We start from the raw sequence: 19,662 nt of genomic DNA on the forward strand, positions 1-19,662 counted from the left end.
CAATAAACGTATTTGTTGACTGATTCGCCTAAATTTTCTTCTCTGTAAAGTGAGGATGGCTGGACTAGATGATTCTAAAGTCTCTTCCAGCTTTAATAGTCTGTATTTTTTTTTTCACAGACTGATAAAATAAATCCCTTACATTTGTATGATATAAAATTCATTTTATCATATGATAAAACCCATCTTCTCACTTGCGGTGTTCGTCCTTCATTTTCGAAGAAGACCGTGCCATCGGAGAAAGGATGACATGACTTGCGCTTGACATGACTTGTACTTGACTTGGTTTTGAGTGAGGGAGGGCTGTGCAAGGTCACCAGCCTCACTTTCTCCTCTTGAGCCATCTGCATCAATCATGGGAGGTGAGCCGGGCACTCTCATTTGATACATTGTTAACTGACTAATGTCAAGTAGCCCTTACATCCAATAAATGGCAGAGATGGGATCCCAATTCAGGTCTCCTGACTCATCACTTACTGATGACATTCAGTTTAGCATTTATGAAGACCCCATTCCTCCGTTCTAGGTGATGGGAGTGAAAATGAGAAGCAGGACCCGGCAGCTGCCCTCCAGACACTTGGGTCTAGGCTAGGGATCTCTCCCCAGACCGCACGCCTGTCTGCCCTTGCCTTATTTCTGAATGGGAGGAGCGGGGCTTCGCTGCAGCCGCCCGCCCAGACTCCGAAGCTCCCTGCGAGGCAGACGCGAACCGGGAGGGGAGGTGCTTGTAGCTTCTTCCTTTTGTGAAAGAGCTGGCGGTTCAGGGTTTTCAAAGGTAAACAGCGTTTCCTCTTCCTCCCTCCAAGTGTCTCTTCCTTTTATAGTTATTTCTCGCCACGGTGCTGCTGGCAGACGCCCCGGCCGCGGCTCCTGCTGCTGCTCCGCAAACCTGTGGCAAAGTGACGTGAATGTGACCAACCCGGAAGCAGCAGCAGCAGCAACAGCAGCGGCAGCAGCAGCAGCATCGGCCGAGGCTGCAGGAGACACCCGGAGGTGCCTGCTTCTCGTCGGCGTTGGGCTATTGCTTCACCATCCCCACGAGCTGCAGCAGCAGCAGCGGCAATACCGGCAGCAGCAGCAGCCCCAGCAGCAGCAGCAGCAGCAGCCCCAGCAGCAGCAGCAGCCCCAGCACCAGCAGCCCCAGCACCAGCAGCCCCAGCACCAGCAGCTTTCCTTCCCAACTCTCCTCTTCTCGAGAGCAAGGTAAGGGCGAGTGGCCCTTGAGCTCTGGTCCACTTATTCAATCCACGGGAAGGCTACTAGAGCTGAGGGAGGGAGATGTCTGAGGGATGCAGGAAGGAGGAAGAGGGAGGAGGAGGGGTCAGGAAAGAGATATTTTCAGGAGAGGTCTGCACACATGCACACACATGCACACCCATGCACACACGTCTGCGCCAGACATGCACCTCCGCCCGGGGGGAGCAGAAAGCCGAACTGCCTCGCCTCGTCTCGCTTCACCTCCCCTTGCCTTGCGTGCCAGGAGGGTTCTTCACCTCCGCCCTCCCGGACTCAGTTCTCCAACACCTCCTTCCCTCTCAAGGTCCTGGGCTGTAGACTCGGGGCACGTTCTAAAGAAGCTGCGCACGCCCAGGGCGAGAAGGTGCTCAGGAAAAGAGAGGGAGGGCTGCTGGGCTCGGGGCAGGAGGGGGGAGGGAAAAGCAGAATTTCTCGGTCTGCTAAAACCCGGGGGATACCACTGGAGCTGCGATCACCAGCCAGAGCTCGGGGCAAGTCCAGGAGTCCCTGTGCCCCTCAGCCACTGACTGGTGGGACCCGATGGACCTTTAAATATCTCGGAAGAGGGCCCTAGAACCATGGTTAATGTCAGGTGGGGGGTGATGAGGCTAGTTTGTTGGAAGATGCTTTAGACCAGAGAAGTCCTTGTGAATGATTACTTGCAGCGAGCGATGCATACATTCTCAAATTGTTCAAGCTGGAGGGGACCTTGGAAATCTTGGAGGTCAAACCTTTCCTTTTACAGAGAAGGAAACCGAGGCCCCTAAAGGCATCTATAAAATTGTGGATTTGGACAACCTTTTCCAATCTAAATCCTAAGAGCTTATAGAGTCAAGTGACTTAACTAAGGTCACAAAACTAGCCCACAGCATAACATATGGATCTGGGACATGAATTTTTGAGGTCTCTCTAGCTCTCATTTTTCTCTTTCATTCTTTACCCACCAGACATAAATTCCATTTGGGGTTGAAAGGCCAGAATCAGAATTAAGGGAACTACAGAAAAAGAAAAAATCTTCCTGGGTCTAAATACTTCCTCATAGTAAAACAACCCTACTATTTTTAAAGCTTACATCCTTCCTTATTTTTAGTTTTCTCTCTGTCTCTCTGTGTGTCTCTGTCTGTCTGTCTCTGTCTCTCTGTGTCTGTCTGTCTGTCTCTCTGTCTATTTCTCTGTCTCTGTCTCTCTTCCTTAATGTGAGAGGTACAGATCACTTCTCCCTGTTGGGATTTTCTTGTGACTACTCCCTCAGTGGATTTCTGTGCATGGGTGTTTTTTTAAAGTGTATGCTTGGAGCAGGGCTGGGGGTGAGGGGAAAGGGAACTGGGTGGTGTTCTTACTTGCTATATCCTCCTTGTTTTCTTGGCTTCTCAGGGCAGAGCAGAGTTTGGTGTAAATAATGAAGGGGGCAGCAAGCATGCAATTCTGCAGTTTTGCTCCTTGGCTATGGAGTCACCAGCTCCTAATCTCCCTCTACCCCTCTTTCAGCACAGGCATACATGGTAAACTGCACCCCTCCCTGATGAGGATTACCTTGCAAAAATACTGGTTCTGTGCAAAAAAGCTTAGCCTCTATAAGGCTTCTGTTCCTAGAAAAATGCCTTGGGTGTGGAAAGAAAGGGAAATGTCACTTTGATGGTTGCCTGGGGCCTTCCTAAATCAGGCTCTCAGGGGTTGCCCATCAGAGATAATTTCCCACTAGAGAAGAGGGTGTTACTGGAAATACTAAGGAAGCTAAGAAGTGATGAGTTCTCCCTTAACTGGGCAGGTGGAAGTGATGAACATGTCTTCTTTTTCAATAATACATATTATATGTAATTTGCATTTTGCAGATCCTTTTAAAAAGTGTTGTGCTGTTTTTTCTTGGGGGGGAAGGAGAAGCAGAGAGGTTTAATGGTGTTTTGGAAAAAGCATTAGACTAGGTTTTGGGAGATTCAGGGGACAATTTTGTTACTAAAGTTATTGTATGACCTTGAGCAAGTCACTTCCCACCTTTTAAGTCTCAATAGTAAAAGAGTAAAAAGTCTCATCTGTAAAATAAGGAGGTTTGAATAGATACTCTTTAAAGCTCTTTCCAGGGCTGATAGCCTATATTCTAAAGTCCCTTCCAGTTCTGATATTTTTGTGGTTTTATGAGTGTCTTGTTTTTCCAGGCAAACTGTAAGGCCCTTTGAAGAACTTCCCTCTTTATTTCTCTTATATCTTCCACTGTGGCTGATATGGTACTGTGTATACCACAGGTGCTTAATACAATGAATTAATTAGTTGACTTATTAGTAAATTTTGTCCCAGGTTCAAGGGGACTAAAAAAGCATGGATGGGAAGAGTTATGAAGTGACTTTGAAACACATTTTTATTTATCCTGGAGGCCTGAATATTTTTGACATTGTTAGGCTTGAGCTTAGGTCACCCACCCAGGCTGGCGTCGATTTCCTAATATACAAAAGGAGGAGATTGTACTAAATGAGTTTCTTCCAGATTAAAATTCTGTGATTCCATGACGAGATGAATTTCTGAGGTTTCTTCCAGCTCTGGTAATCTGTGATTCTGTGATTCAGCTTCCTTCCCTTCATCTACTTTCCCTCTTTCACCCCCAGCCCAACTGAGTAAAATTCCTTGGTGACATAACATGTTCTCATTCATTCTCCAGATGATTTCTCTGTATAATCATAAGTTTTCAAAATGTGATGTGGGCTTTTTCAGACTGATTATTGACTGACTGTTGTATGAAGCATCCACAAAATGTAAAGATAATTGCATGAGAGCATTTCAAGAGAAGTAAACTGGGGAGTCTTTGAGTTTACATTCAGTGCCACCATTCTTTTCTCCCTTTCCAAATACTGATGGGCTGCCATCTGCTCCAAAGTCAGAAGGCACAAAGTTCAAAAATACACAGATAATTAAACATCCATGAGGAAGATTTCTTTAAAAGAAAATTTCTGAAAGAGATACAATCAGAAACAAATCAGTTGTAACAGTGATTGTTTATTTATGTACTTTTCTTTTTTTCAACAATGAGTTTGAAAGATTTCATTCCTCATTTTGTTTATCTGCTTTTTAAATTGTTGTATTTGTTAGACTATAATATAAACTCATTTTAAAAAATAAAAGTGTTTCTAGAGTTAGGATTTGTAAATACTTAAGATGATCTGAACCCATTGGAGGAATTAAGTGATTAATTAAAACCCAGAAAATGTACATTTTAAAATAGCTCCTCTCCTATCCATATTTGCCTTTTGTCAGAAGCATGAAGGGTCTTAGAGAGAAAATGGCAGATTTCTGGAAATGGCCTGTGGCTCCTCTTAATACAACCCCAAGAGGGTTTAGCCCCTGATCAGCATTTCAGTGCATTCTGACAGCTGCTTGAGGGAAAAGTAAATGGACAAGTAAGGTGATGGTAAGGTGATTAAAAGTTAATCAGTCAAGTTAATGATATTGAAGATTCTTGAGAGTAGGTACCATGCCTTATACTTCTTTATATTATCCCATTGTTCCTGGACTGGTGACTTATATAGACTTGGTCCTTAGTAAAACATTTGTTGATTCATTTTTTTGATGGAAGTAAGACCTAGAATCTGGAATCCCCTAGTTTTGGTTTGGGTATAGGACCATACTATCTTTTATGCGTGACTTGGATGTGTGGCAGTGGTAGTGTTGGCCAAAAGCACATGTAGCTCTTAGAATCATATGACTTTAGCTGAGAAAATAGAATGTTAGAGTTAGAAATGATAATAGGCCACAAAATATTATAGCTAGAGAGGTCCAGAGAACATCAATGTTCAACTGAAGCAATTTAGAAATAGAATGTTAGAACTGGCTTTCATGACATTCTCTCTCATGAATAAGTGCTTGTTGAATGAATAAATTGATTTATTGGTAACTTTTGGCCCTCAGGTTAAAAGGACTGAAAAACAAGGGTGGGAAGAGTTAAGCAACCTTAGAAACTGAATATTAGAACTGGTTTTCATGACACTGCTCTCTCCTGACTCTCTGAACTGTCTGCCTTGTCCTTGGTCTCTTTCAGGGGATCATCATTCATCTTTCATCCCCAGCTGTAGGTCTTTGTCCTGTTGACATCTCATACTTAACATGTACAAAACTCATCATCTTTCCCCCTAAATACACCTTTTCCCAGACTTCTCTATTTCTGTTCAGGGTACCATCATTCTCCTAGTCACCTATATTCACAACTTCAGGGTCATCCTTGGCTCTTACCAATCCCTCACCTTTCATTTTCCAATCAGTTGCCAAGTTTCATTAGTTTTTCCTCCACAGCATCTTTCCTGTTTGTTACTTTCTCTCCACACCAATGATTACTGTCTGATTTCCGGTCTTCATAATCTGTCACTTGTACTATTACAATTACCTCCTAACTGGTTGGCCAGCTTACCCCAGTGGAATAAGCTGCTTGAGGGCAGGTAGTTCTTATTTTAATTCCTAAACACTAGCAAATAAGTAAGTCTGATAAACGAATGAATGAGTAAATGCGTGAAGGAGCCTTAGAAATCATCTGCTCCAACCTTACACTTTTACAGACAGACCTAGGGAGGTCAAATCAGTTTTCTAGGGACAGCTCAACGTTACCATTGACTCTGTTGGGTCCTCATAGCACTATAGGATTGGGGGCCAGAGGTCTCATTTATTTTCATCCCTTCATTTTGGTGATAAGGAAATTGAGGAATCAAGAGGTTAAGTGACTTCCCTAAGGCTACACTGTACAAAGTGGCTGAGTTAGGATTTGAATTCACATCCTTTATCTCCAAATGCAGCTCCCTTTCTTTGCTAAAATAGATATAGCCTCTACCACTTGAAATTCCTTCGAGGGAGACAAAGCCTTTCACTTAAAATGCAAGTATCCTTGGCCTAAGAGACTCTAGCTTGTTAAAGTCTAAATGACTGAGACATCTTCTCTTAGGAGAAGTGGGTAGGGGTGGGGTTTGAACTGGATTGGTCTCATGAGAGAGTAAAGAAGACAGTGGGGGCAGCTAGTGCAGTGGATAGAGCATGGGCCCTGGAGTCAGGAGGACCTGAGTTTAAATTTTGTCTCACATGCTTGATACTAGCTGTGTGACCTTGGGCAAGTCACTTAACCCCAACTGCCTCACCTAAAAAAGGGGGCTTCTAAAAGGGGAAGGGAATGACACCAAAGCTTCTTCATCTGCTATTAATATTAAGCTTATGTGACTCTAGTCAAACCACTTCCTTCTTTCTGGACCTCAGTTTAATCCTGTATGAAATGGACTAGACTCTAAGGTCCCTTTCTTCCTGTGACATTTTATACCTGTGGCTTTTCTGCTCCAGCAGCATCCAGAGCCCCTTAGATCTAACCCCAAGTGCCAGGCATGTAACATTATCCCTAGATGACCAGGACACCTTGGCAGGCTAATGGCTGGGAGGTTTCCTGTCCTCTAGGAATTTTATTGAGTGGCTTCATGGCTTAGTGCCTGATTTTCCCTCAAATTCATCTCTTTGGTCAAGATGGGTCTTGGGATTTAGAGTTGAAAGGAGCCTTGGAGATTATCTAGCCTGGGGGTGGGGAACCTGCAGTCCCAAGGCTACATGTGTCCTGCTAGATCCTCAAGTGTGGTCCTTTGGCTGAATCCAATTTAGGGCTGCACTAGAGGACCTAGAGGGCCACATGTGTCCTCAAGGCTGCAGGTTCCTCACCCCTGATCTCGTCTAACCTCATCATTTTACAAAGGAAGAAAACTGAGGTCCAGTAAAGTGGGATTCAAATCCAGGTCCTCTGACTTAAAATCCTTTGCTATTTTCTAGGCCACACTGCTTTCTATATCTATATCTCTCTGAAGAGACTGTTTCTCTATTGCTGTATTATGCCCCAGAACCTAATCTCAAGGTCCAGGAGCTGAAGGACACAGGGTTAATGTTATGAAAAATCTCTAGGCCACACAAACTTAGTATGGTGCAGTGCTGGAGTTTTTGTTTTTTGTAACCCTGCCTATTTGGTCGTGATGGGGGCCAGAAAGAGAGCATGGGCACTGATGGAGACCTTCCTCCTCTTCTCCTTCTAATGAGAGTCCTAATCAGAGCAAGAGCTGAAGGAGAACTCGGGGGACTTTGTGGAAGTGAAACCCTGGCCAAAACACCATGGCCTACTGTGGTCCTGTTTGTTTGGCTCTCCCTTTTCCCCACTTTGTTCTTACAACACTTTTTTTCCCCAGAGTTCCCGGGGGCTAAACATTATTCATGAGAACAAAAATGTACCCATTAATTCAAGTTTTTTTTCTCCACTGACATAGGTTTATAGCATTTTACAAATAAAAATCATATATATTCAACAGTCAATCAGCAAACACTTATTGAGTACCTGCTATGTGTGAAGCATTGTGCGAGAAGCTGGGTATACAAAGACAAAAATGAAAAAATCCTTACTTTGAAGCAATTTATATTTGGTTAGGGAAAATATATGTATATCTATATCTATATATCTATATCTATATATCTATATCTATATCTACATCTATAGATATAGATATATATATCGCAGCCATTTTCTTTTTTTCCCCCCACTTTGTATAATCTAATTTTATGAGAGGCAATATAGGATAGAGAACAGAATGCTGACCGCCAAGTCAGGACAACTTGGGATCGTGTCTTGCGTCTGATTTATACTGCTCATGTGACCCTGGAAAAGTCTTTTATCTTTTCAGTACTCTTAAGCAACTCTCTAAGAGCAGGTGCTGATTTATACTGGTAGAGGGAATTTCCTATAACAGAGAAATCACAGATCCAATCTTTAACTCTCCTACCACCAGATCCGATCCCTTGATCTTATTTTAAACATTATTGATAGATTTTATTTTAGTTTCACATTCATTTCCAAATACCTTCTTCTTCCTCTGCTCAGAGAGCCATCCCTTAATGAAAAATTAAAAAGAATGATAAAAAAGATTTCTTCAGCAAAATTATCCAACACAAATATGTCTGATGGTTTAAGGAATGTTCCATGCTCATAATCCTGCCCCACCCCCACTTTTTAGTTCAATCATTTGAAACACTTCCCTATTGCTACTAATGCTAACTCATATTTCTGTAATACTTTAAGATTTGCAATGTGTGTTTGCCATGATAACCCTCTGAGGCAGGCAGGGCATATGTTACTATCCCCATTTTACAGATGGTTGCATTAACAAAGTCTTTCTCATTGTGATGTGGAAGTGATCCTGAGTTCTCAAATGTTAGGCCAATGGAGTGGGAGCTTTGGCAGGTCTTAGCAAACTGGAAAGGTTTCAAGTATGGGCTAGAGATGGACTATATATTGGCAGTCTGAAGAACAGTCTAGTGTGGTTTAGGGAAGCTTATCACCAGCTTGGCCTTAGGGTGCTGAATTCCTTGGCCACGATCATCCTTAAAGCCTGTCTGCCACATTGCCTGCCAAGTTGTGAAGAAGCTGTGAAATGGTTGGTGGAGGTAATTCCCACACCTGGGAAACCACTGCTCATCAAAAATGGTAATATTTACAGAGAAGGAAACAGAGGCCAAGGGAGCTGGTAATCCAGGACTCCTGATTTCAGGCCACAAATTCTCTTCACTTTACCATGTTGCCTGCCCCTCCTCAAACTAAGAACTTACAAATTCAGGTTCACAAGATGGTAAAATCCTTCAAGGTCCTTACCTTATCTGCATCTCCTCATGACCTTTAGCAGCTCAGCCAGTCACTGAGGAGTCAGAGTGGCTTGAAGATGCAAGACATAGTGTGTTTAGGTGCTGGGATCATTTGGGGCAGTAACCCCAGACCCAGCCCCTTTTCTATTCTTTCAGCCTCGACCCATTGAATGGACTTGTTCAATTTCTTCTGAGCCCAGTAAAAAAGACTTTCATACTTGATTTTGGGATATAAACTTGCTCAGACTGTTTAGAGACAAACTAAAAAGGTAAGGGTGTGTTTGTGTCTGTGTGTGTCTGTGTGTGTGTGTCCGTGTGTGCATCTGTTTGTGTGTCTGTGTGCGTGTGTGTCTGTGTGTGTGCACGTATGCATGCATCAGAGTAGGAAAGGCACTAAAATTGGACTGAAGTAACTGAGTCCTGACCACAAGTACTTTAGCTATAGCTCTACAAATACAATCTCTGGTTTGTTGACCAACATTAGTATTTCTGTTCCTGTGTCTCTGTGCAAGTATATCTTGTGTCAGTTATAATATTCTATTTTACTCTTATTGATAACTTTTGTTTTTTCTGTCATATTAGTTGCTGAAGATATCTTTTCCCCTCCCCTTGTCACAGAGATTAAAAAGAAAGGGAAGCAAAGCTGCCCAGCGAATTTTCTCAACCCTTCTCCTGCTGGCTTGAATAATTATTAGCTATGTAACCCTGAGTAAGTCATTTCTCCTCTTTAATTTTGGTTTCTTATAAATAAACAAGGGGTAATAATACTTGTGATGTTCACTTCATTGGAGTGTTGTGAGTAAAATGCATTAAATACCTCATTGATAATAGCAATAAAACAAAACAAAATAGCGTAGCGTTATATACATGTGAACTAGTATTATTAATTTCTTGTTTATTGTTAACTGTCCAAACAGAAATGAGATAGTGACCCTGTCAGGAACAGAACAGAGTGGAGTCCTACTAGGGAGTGGGGAAGTTTGGTCTAGAATAACCTCAAAGGTCCTTCCTTAGTGAGGGAGTAGTCATAATAAAGGTTGGCTGTCCCAGTGTCCGTGTGGTGGAGTGAGAGGCAACATGACATGGCAAAAAAAAAGTCTACACTTGAGTCAGGAGGAAACCAGGCTCAATTATTGACTCTGACGCTTAGCTATGTACCCATAGGCAAGCCGTTGTGGACCTGTTACCTTCTCTGTAAAATAAAGGTGGTTATCCCCGAAGCACTTTGCAAATCTTCAAACTTAACATGGAAGGAAATTCAGAGGGAAACACAGAAGAGTAAGATAACTTTGAAAATAACAGGCAGAATTTAGTATATACTAAGCAAGTGGTACATCAGAGGCATGGTTTCCTGTACATTCCTTTCTTTTTTCTTTGTATGGGGAAATATTCATGTTTCTTGGTGTCTGAGAAGTTCAGAATAACAAAAAATAATTGTTTTTAAAAAGCTTTATAATAGCTGTTACCACCACCACCACCACCACCACCACTACCACTACTACTACTACTACTACTTCTACTACTACTACTACTACTACTACTACTACTACTACTACTACTACTTCTACTACAATGATGGTGATGATAATGAGCTTCCTGTCCCTTTTCTTCATTTGTAGGCAGCTAAGTGGTACAGTGCATAAAATGCCAGACCTGGAATCAGCAAGAACTGAGTTCAAATCCAACCACAAACACTTACTAGTAACATAAGCCTGGACAAGTTGTTTAATTTCTGTTTGCCTCAGTTTCCTCATCTCTTAAATGGGGATAATATTAATTGCACCTATCTCCCAGGGTTATTGTCAGGCTCAAATGAGATAATAATTGTAAAATGCTTAGCATATTGCCTAGCATGTCATAAACTCTACATTAAATGTTGACATTCTTTTTATTATCTGTGAAAGTCCCTTCCTTCCTTCAAGACCCAAGTCACATGTGCCACCTCTTCTGTCATGTCTCCTCTGATCCACCCCTTCCCAATCCCCAGAACTGGAGAGTTGGAAGAGACCTCACCTCTAGGCAGAAGTGATTCCTCTCTCATATGATCTCATAGCACTTTTCCTGGACCTTTCCTTTACACTTAACCAGGTCTCCCTTATGCCTGATATTTGTGTGGATGCATTTGATGAAAAGTTCCTGGAAGGTGAATTTTGTGTTATACAAGCTTGTTGCCTTGCACACATTCATTGCTTAATAAATGCTTAGTTGAATGAACTTCTAACAGAGCAACTCCTCTCCTTCCCTCCGTGTTACCCTGAACCTAAAGTTCCACAGGACATGGTTTGAAAAACACCTTTGTAGATTTAACTAACAAAGCTTAAGACCTTTTGTGTCTATTGTGTACTGGAGGGTGGTGGTTTTATAAGATATGTTTGGCATCTCATTAAGATAAGCATCACAGCTGATAGCCTAGCCAAGAACTATAGGGAGTTCCTTAGCCTGGACTAAGAGTTCAAAAATTCCATATTGATGTTGTGAGTAGAACCCTGGGCTAATCTAATCTTTAAGGTGCTCTCAGCTATCCGCAGAGTAAATTTCAAACTCCTCTACTTGGCATTCAAGTCCCTCCACGTTCTGCCACCTCCCTGCATTGCCAATCTTCTCTCATACTACTCATACTTACAGATACCTTTCCCTCTATCCTGCCTCCCCAGTCACTTTCTTGACTCAGTGTTCCATATGTCTAGACTGCCTCTTACCCTTCTCAATCTGTCTGAAAAATTCCTACCTTCTCCACAAGCCTCTTCTCAGCAGCTTTCTCTTTTCAGGCCACACAGCATTTCATTTGCATTTCTGACATGCATTGTTTCCTATTATAGTTATTTTGGCATGTGTCATATTCCCCTACCAGGCCTCTCACTATGTTGACATACCAGGGATGGGGAACCTGTGACTTAGAGGCTATATGTGACCTTCTAGGTCCTTGGGTGCGGCCTTTTCACTGAGTTTGAGTTTTACAGAACAAATTCTTTTATTAAGGAGATCTGTGAAGTTTGGATTCAGTCAAAGGGCCATACTGAAGGACCTAGAGGGTCATATATAGACCATGTTTTATTTTTCATTTTCTACCTCTCTGAACCCCAAGTTAGTCCTCTGTATACAAGTACCTAATAACTGTTTGTTGAATTGAATCATTTACTTGAGATTTGCTGGTAAGATCAACTAGACATGCAATATTCTTCTACAGTGCCCTGTTTTAGACTTCTGATATGTAGTTTTGAACAGCATAGGTCAATATTTTATCCACAGTACTTGGTGTATTGAAAGTTCTGTTACCACAAGAGCGACATTTTGATGATTTGAGTCTCATGTCCTGATCCTTTGTGGGATTAAATATGAAAAGAAAAGCGGAGGGTAATTTGAGCTGGGCAGAAGGAAGTAGGGCAGACACTTCTATTTCCAACTAATTCTGTTGTCTTAGAAAAGTGTTCCCCAGATTTTTTTTTTCAGTCTCTGACCTATAAAATGGTGTAGAGGTAAGAGCAGTGAACTTGGAGTCATGGAAAGACTTGAGGCTCAATTATGTGCCAGCTATATGATCATGAACAAATTACCTCTCCTTTGAGCCTCAATTTCTTCATCTGTAAAATGGGAATTATTGCACATGACTCCTGCAAAGGGTATGGTGAGGGTGAAGTGAGGTAATGGTTACAAAGAACAGTGCATGCATTAAATTATTAGAGAGGCAGGCTGGTGGTATCGTGGAAAGAATTGGGGACTTAGAAGACCTGATCTCAAGTCCATTTACTTTGTGACTAGAGACACATCATTTCATTTTCCTAAGCCTTACTTTTCATATCTGGAAAATGAGAATAATAAAACTTTCATTACCAACCTAACAGGATTGTTGTGAGAGTCCAGTGAAATGTATTTCAAATCATATGGTTCTTCTCCTATCTGTCTGACTGCTCCTTCTCAGCCTCTTGTATTAGATGATCATCCATCAGCAGCACCCTGTGGTTACCTTTCCCCCAAGGCTCTATGCTGGGCTTAGAGAGTTTTGTCTCCCTACTTTCTTTATTTGGGCATCTGTTCCCATGGGTTCAATGGTCATGTAGTCACTTATGTAGATGATTCTCAGATCTATCTATTCAGCCTTAATCTTTGCCCTTAATTCTAGTTAAGCCACACTGCCAACTGCTAGGTAGCTAACGCTGCTTGAGATCCACTATCAGCATTTGAAAATCAACATGTCCAAAACTGAACTCATTATCTTCCTTCCTACACCCTTACCTCCTCCGAACTTCTTTATTTCTATTATGGGAACCCACATCCTCTTCATTATCACACTTTATAACCTGAGGGTCATCTCTGACTCTTCTCTTTCAATCATACCCCACCCTTCCCCCACCATCTACTCAGCTGCCAAGTTCTTCCACTCCCACGACCTCTCTTGCATCAATCACTACCTCTCCAGTCATTGGGCTACTGTTCTAGTTCAGGCCCTCACCTCTAATTGGCCTATTCTGATAGCCTTAAATTTTGTTTCTCCTGCTTCTGGTTTTGCCCCTACCCACATAGCTGCCAGAGTCATTTTCCTAAGGTACAGATCTATTCATACCATTTTTCTGCTCAGAAATCCTTCCATAACTCCCTGGCACCTTATAACACAAACTTCTTGGTGTAGAATTTTTAAAGCTCTTCACAATCTGGCTCCTGTCTTCCTTTCCAACCTTATTTCACATAATTCACCTCCACAAACAGCTGCACTGGACCACTAGCCCTGTTCCCTGAATATGGTTTTCCATTTTCTGTCTTGGTGTATAAGAACAAGCATTTTTCCAAGCTTGGAATTCATTATCTCCTCACCTCTCTACCTTTCTAAATCCTTATCTTCCTTGAAGGCTCCATTCAGTTGATAAAATATTTTAAAAATACACCAAAAAAGAAAAGAAAAGTTCAGAACTTGTCTTGTTGCACATGAGGAAGTTTGTGGCTACCATGTTCAATTTAATAAATGCTTTAAATAAACCAGACTGCATATAATTTCATATACAGTCCTCTTTTCATTTTATATTGAAATGTTCGTGTTTGTTGCAGATGAAGTTCATAATATAAAAAATTAAGAACAGTTCTGTTCAGAGATCACCTTTAGTCGCCTCCCCCAGTTAGTACTCTCTCTCCAAATTCTTGAATTATACTTAGTTCTATACATACTATATCTGTTCTTCATAGAATGCAAGGTTCTTGAGAGCAAGAGCTATTGGGTTTTTGACTTGGTATCCCCACTGCTTACATTTAGTAAACACTTGTTAATTTCAATCAAGTGTACTATTTTATGTCAGAGTACCTTGTAAACTCAAAAGTTATAAAAACGTGAGTTGATATCACTAGTACAGGTATAAACTTGGCCAGAACATATCAGACCATCCGTTATCTACCGAGCTCCACTCTCATCAACCCATTCATTAGCCCAGCCATATGTTGTCCCAAACTTCTGTCCCCATCTGTCTGTCCCTTTTGGTATCCGCAAAGTCTTGGTGCAGTTTTAACCTTTAATAGTCTACATTTAATAGCAATTAAAGCTTAACACTGCACTAAGAGTTTTGGGACAGCCTGTATGTATAGTAATTATAAAGTAATGAGACTGATTTCACACAGGAACAAGAAAACCAGCTTCGTTAATCTTCTCTGTAAAAATGGACATAATTATACCCATAGTGATTGCCTCACTGCGTAATATATGAGGCCAACTGAGGTAATGTATTAAAAGCACTGTGTAAACCTTAAAATATTAAATAAATGGTAGCTATTATTATTATTATATGACATAGAAGACCTGACCTTATACCACAGAATAGGACTTTTTGCTTACATCAGCACATGCCATCACTCACCACCTCTGTGCAGAAAGGGATGTAGGGAGGAAGGTATCCCAGGAGGACTACAAGATGAACCATGCTGGCCAACATATGTCAAACTACCATGATGCACTGGTTAGGAAACTAGTTTTAGGAAGGACTTAGAATGGGAGCCAGGGTACTTTTTAAAATAATGGCACCCCTTGCGCTTAGATGCAGTTTATAGCCCTCTTTGCTGAAATTCCATGCATCCTTCTAAGCCCATTCATATTCTGCAGTGTATAGAGAGTATTGAACTTGGAGTCAGGAAAAGTGAAGCTTGAATCCTATTTCAGGCACTTACTAGCTGTGTGACTCTGAGCAAGTCACTTAGTCTCTTTTAACCTCAATTTTCCCATCTATAAAAATAGGCATAAAATAGCATTTACCTCACAGGGTTTTTGTGGGGTTCAAATGAGATAAAATGTACCATGCTTTGCAAACTTAAAGCGATATACAAATGTTAGCTATTATCTCTGTTTAAAAGAAGAGGAAACTGAGGTTCAGAGTTAATAGACTTCACCAAGAACACACAAAATATGACAGTGCTTGGACTGGAACCTAGTTTTCCTGACACCAAATCTGTCCTTCCCAACCAACTATCTACTCTACCTGATGTTTATTGTGTGTGAACCTTATCTTTCTTACTAGACTATTGGTTTCTTGAGGATATGGCCTATTTAAATAGGAGGCAGCTGGTATAGTAGAAAGACCATTGTCCTTGTGATCTACCCCTGATTATTCTTGAGAGTTTAACCGTGGCCTGATCATTTGACCTTATTTGGACTCAGTTTCCTCATGTGTAAAATGGGTATGATGGGGCTGTTATGAGAAAAGGACTGGAAAAATATTATTGTTATTCATCTTCATGCCCGCCTCAGCCTCTAGCCTCTAGGTCATTTTTAAACAAGTTGAGTTGTATTGAGAACGAAAGTCCTGGTTGGTAGGGTGCTGACAGGCCACCTATTCAAGACTGCTTTGGTGAGAATTCCTTTGAATAAAAGCAGATTATCGCTTATGTCAGAGCAGCTGGTAGATTTTGGACATTTCTATCTTTGTTGCTTTTCATGCAAACCATGCACCTGTTATTGACTCAAGATTCTTTGAGTTTATCCTGAAAGCCTGAGACCTCCCAGTTTGCTCTGCAAACTTTATTATAGGAGTCAGATTCCCCCTCTGCCAACTGATGCTCAGCCTTCCTCTTAACCCTATCTCAGCATGGAAATCTCTCTTTCCCAATTTGTATTTCTCAAAATGTCATTGCTGAAATGCAAGGGAAAGGGGAAGTATACGGGGAAAAAAGTACGTACTTATAACTTGACCTGATCTTTCACAAGTAAATTAGGAGTTAAAATGAGTCACACATTTGTGTTGAGATCTAGACATAATAAAACTGCTTCTCAGTAAGCAGTGGCAGGAAGAAGAGGGAGGGAAGAGCAGCCTATAAAACTATCTTTCTTGATAACTAGGTGTCCTTGGACATGTTATGGTCATCCCTGTGGTCCTCAGTTGCCTCATCCGTGAAGTGAAGAAGTTGGATTAGAAAATGGTTGTAAAGTTCCTTCTAGCTCCAAATTTCTGTTATTCTATGATCATAATTTTAGCCTCAGTATCTTGAACAGTTTTTTTAAAAGGAATTTTTGGATGGTGGGAGAAAATATTGGTTTCTGTCTTGGCATAGATTATAGCAGGAATGAAATGGCTTCTACTCAAAAATAAATTTGGGGGAGGCATCTGAGATTTTACTTTTTTTCTGAATTGCCTAAAAAGACAGGGTAGTGTAGTGGAACTATATAAGACTGGGGTTTGGGGGACTCTGGATTCTATTCCTGGCTCTGACACTGCTGAGCTGTGTAATTGTGGATGAGTCCTTATGCACATCTGTAAAATAAGGAGGTCAGACCAGAATATGGTAATTCTCGATTTCTAGTGATAGGATCCAGTATTAAGGGCTTTTTAATCTAGGTTCTGTAAGCCTGCTTTTAAAAAAGTATTTTGATAACTGAATTTAATATAATTGGTTTATAATCCTATGTATTTTATTTTATACATTTGAAAATGTTATTCTGAGAAAGTCTGCCAAAGGGGTCTATGATACAGCAAAGATTAAGAACTCGATGATCTATCTCTAAGGACCCGTTTCAGCACAAAATTTTGTGACTGTTTGAAATATGTCTGAAAAAATGTCTAGATTGACACCCCTAATATTCACGTGCTTGGAGCTAGCAGGGACTTGGTGTTCTGAAATTGAGAGCTGGAGAATATTTTTGGGGTGACTCATTATGTGCCTGTTATCACAAATGAATTTGCATTGTGACCTCATGCAAGTTATTTAACCTTTCTGGGCCTCATTTGCTTGACTACTACTGATTTTCCTCACCTACCTCAGAAAGTTCATAGTTCTGGCCACTTCCTGTAGGATATAAAAGGGGACGGGAGTAAGGTCTAAGCAAGGCTCTGAATGCTAATAGACTAAGCAGCTGAAATGGAAGAATTTTCACCGGTATAGAACTATAGAATTGGAAGAGTTCTTAGAATATAGAATATTAGTACAAAGAATGTGAAGTAAGAGCTGGTAGAGATCTTAGAACATAGAACATGAGACATAGAATATCACAGTTTGAACGGTCTTTAGAACGTGGAATGTTAGAGGGGTCATATAAATTTTTTAGTTTAACTCCCTCATTTTGCAGGTGAGAAAACTGAGATCAATGAAACTGAAGTGACTGGCTCAAAGTCTCATAGGTGTTAAGCAACAGAGTCAGTATTTAAACCTCTCCCCTTCCACCCCCAACTTCTGGTCAAGAGAGAGCTAGGTGGCCCAGGGGTGGGCCTGCAGTCAGAAAAACCTGCCTCAAACTTTTACTATCTGTGTGACCCTGAGCAAGTAATTTAACCTCTTTGCTTCAGTTTCCTCATCAATAAAATGGGAATAATAGCACCTATTTATTTATTAGGGTTGATGTGAGGATCAACTTAGATAATATTTGTGATGAGTTTAGCACAGTGCATGGCACATAGTAGGTGCTTGATAAATGCTTATTCTCTTCTATTGTGACTCCAGATCAGTACTCTTTTCCTTATGCCATTAAGATTTTTTTGAGTATATTGGGGGAGAGGGAAGGGGAGAGGGGAATGCCCATGGCTCTTTTAAAATGGATTATTCTTTTTAGTGAAAGTTGTTGTTAGTTAAATTGTTACAAAGTAACAACTGAGAAGCATTTGTCCATCCTAGGAGATGTGTCAATATCAAAGTGAAAGCAGATTTCCTGCATCATTGAATGGACCTGTTGTTACACTAAATCCAGAAAGGTTTTTGAAAGGTATTTGGGAGAAACTTTAGCACCTACTCTTCCCCTCCCCCCAAGGTAAAGAAAAATGTGTCCATTTGCCAGTGCCCACAGAGGAAATTCGGAAACTACCCCTTTCTTTTTAAAGGCCACCCTGCCTTCCTTCCCACTCCACCTCCTCCCCACCCCCGCCCTTGTAGGGTGGTAGCATGGTAGACACAGAAATACTTTTGCTTTCCGAGAAACACCGTAGATGAAGATGTGTCAGTTTCAGTGGATGATAGAATATAAGTAACTGGGGATTTCAAGGAGCCTTTATTTGAGAGAGAGAGAGAGGGAGGGAGAGAGGGAAGGAGGGAGGGAGGGAGGGAGGGAGGGAGGGAGGGAGAGAGAGAGAGAGAGAGAGAGAGAGAGAGAGAGAGAGAGAGAGAGAGAGAGAGAGGGAGGGAGAGAGAGAGGGAGGGAGAGAGAGAAGAGCAGAGGAGAGGAGAGACAGAGAGACAGAGAGAGAGGGAGAGAGGGAGAGAGGAAGAAAGGGAGGAGGGGGGAGAGAGAGTTGTTAGATAGTCCTGAAGATTTAGAACTAGAAGACACCTTAGAGATAATTTAGCAATTCAATGAAATAAACCATTCTGAAGTATTTGAAGTATCTATTGAATATAAAGCACCATGCTGGGAGATGGCAGAAATGAACATTTGGGGTAGGGCATAGTCCTTTCCTCAGTGAGTTTAAAGACATAAGATTACATGGTAAATATGTTGAGAAGTATAGATGAAGTGCTGTGTTTGGGGTTCAAGGAAGATCAGGAAGGCTTCTTGGAGGAAGGAGCATTTGAGTTAGTTGGTAAAGGATGAGATTCAGCAGGTGGAGAAGGGAACAAGGCCCTGGAGAAGTGAGTTGCTCATAGCTATCACAGATCCTTGAGTGACTGGAAAAGCCCAGCTCCTGCTTTTTTACTCTGTATCAAATGCTAAGTGTTATTGTTTGGAGCAGTGTTTGAGTGGTTTGAAAGGAAAACAGATCTCTGGGATGCTGATTTTCTATGGATGCTAAAGGGCACATGACCCTTAAAGGCATGTGTACCAGGACTCTGGAATCCCTTCTAGTTCTAACAGTCTGTAAATTGAAGAGTTCATATTCCAGTCCTCCCCCCTCCACTTGTTTTTGTAGTCTATACTAGGACCTCATGAGCATGTGCACACACACATACAGTAGGCACTTCATGAATGTTTATTGAATGAATGAGTGCATGATTGTCTTATTTTAGACTTGATCAGTATATCAACCAAGGATATAGTGCAGGGGATTCACTTAATATTTGAATGTCCAGAAAGGACATCTCTGTCTGCTCTCCTCCCTTCTTTGGTTCCTTGGACATTCTTCTGCCAACTGGAACTTTGAAAAGCTGCTATTTGCCATTTTATGATTTTCTGGCAAAAGATTTGGTAATAATAATGATTGCCAGGGGAATTTAAACACAGGGTAAATGGGAGATCAATCAATCAAGCATCTATTAAGTGCTTGTTATGTTCCAGACACTTGAAAATAAAACCTAAAATAATCCCTGTCCTCAAAAAGCTTACATTTTAATGGAGAAAAAACATGTATAGTCATATGTCAGATGCATACAAAGTTGACGGTAGGTAACTTTAAAGGGGGAGGTACTAGC

General features: G+C 41.3%; 1 protein-coding gene across 4 annotated transcripts in view; it reads left to right on the forward strand.

The window, feature by feature from the left end:
• Positions 1-754: 754 nt before the first annotated feature.
• CYRIB (CYFIP related Rac1 interactor B) overlaps positions 755-19,662 on the forward strand; it is a 196,069-nt gene continuing 177,161 nt past the window's right edge. For 3 of the 4 annotated variants that reach the window (XM_072603069.1, XM_072603077.1, XM_072603075.1), the window contains exon 1: positions 755-1,203. The gene's annotated coding sequence lies outside the window, so the exon portion shown is untranslated. The remainder of the gene's footprint in view (positions 1,204-19,662) is intronic. The other variant, XM_072603072.1, reaches the window with a different exon arrangement.

The sequence above is a fragment of the Notamacropus eugenii genome, chromosome 4 (genome assembly GCF_028372415.1).
Source record: "Notamacropus eugenii isolate mMacEug1 chromosome 4, mMacEug1.pri_v2, whole genome shotgun sequence".
Classification (NCBI taxonomy): domain Eukaryota; kingdom Metazoa; phylum Chordata; class Mammalia; order Diprotodontia; family Macropodidae; genus Notamacropus; species Notamacropus eugenii.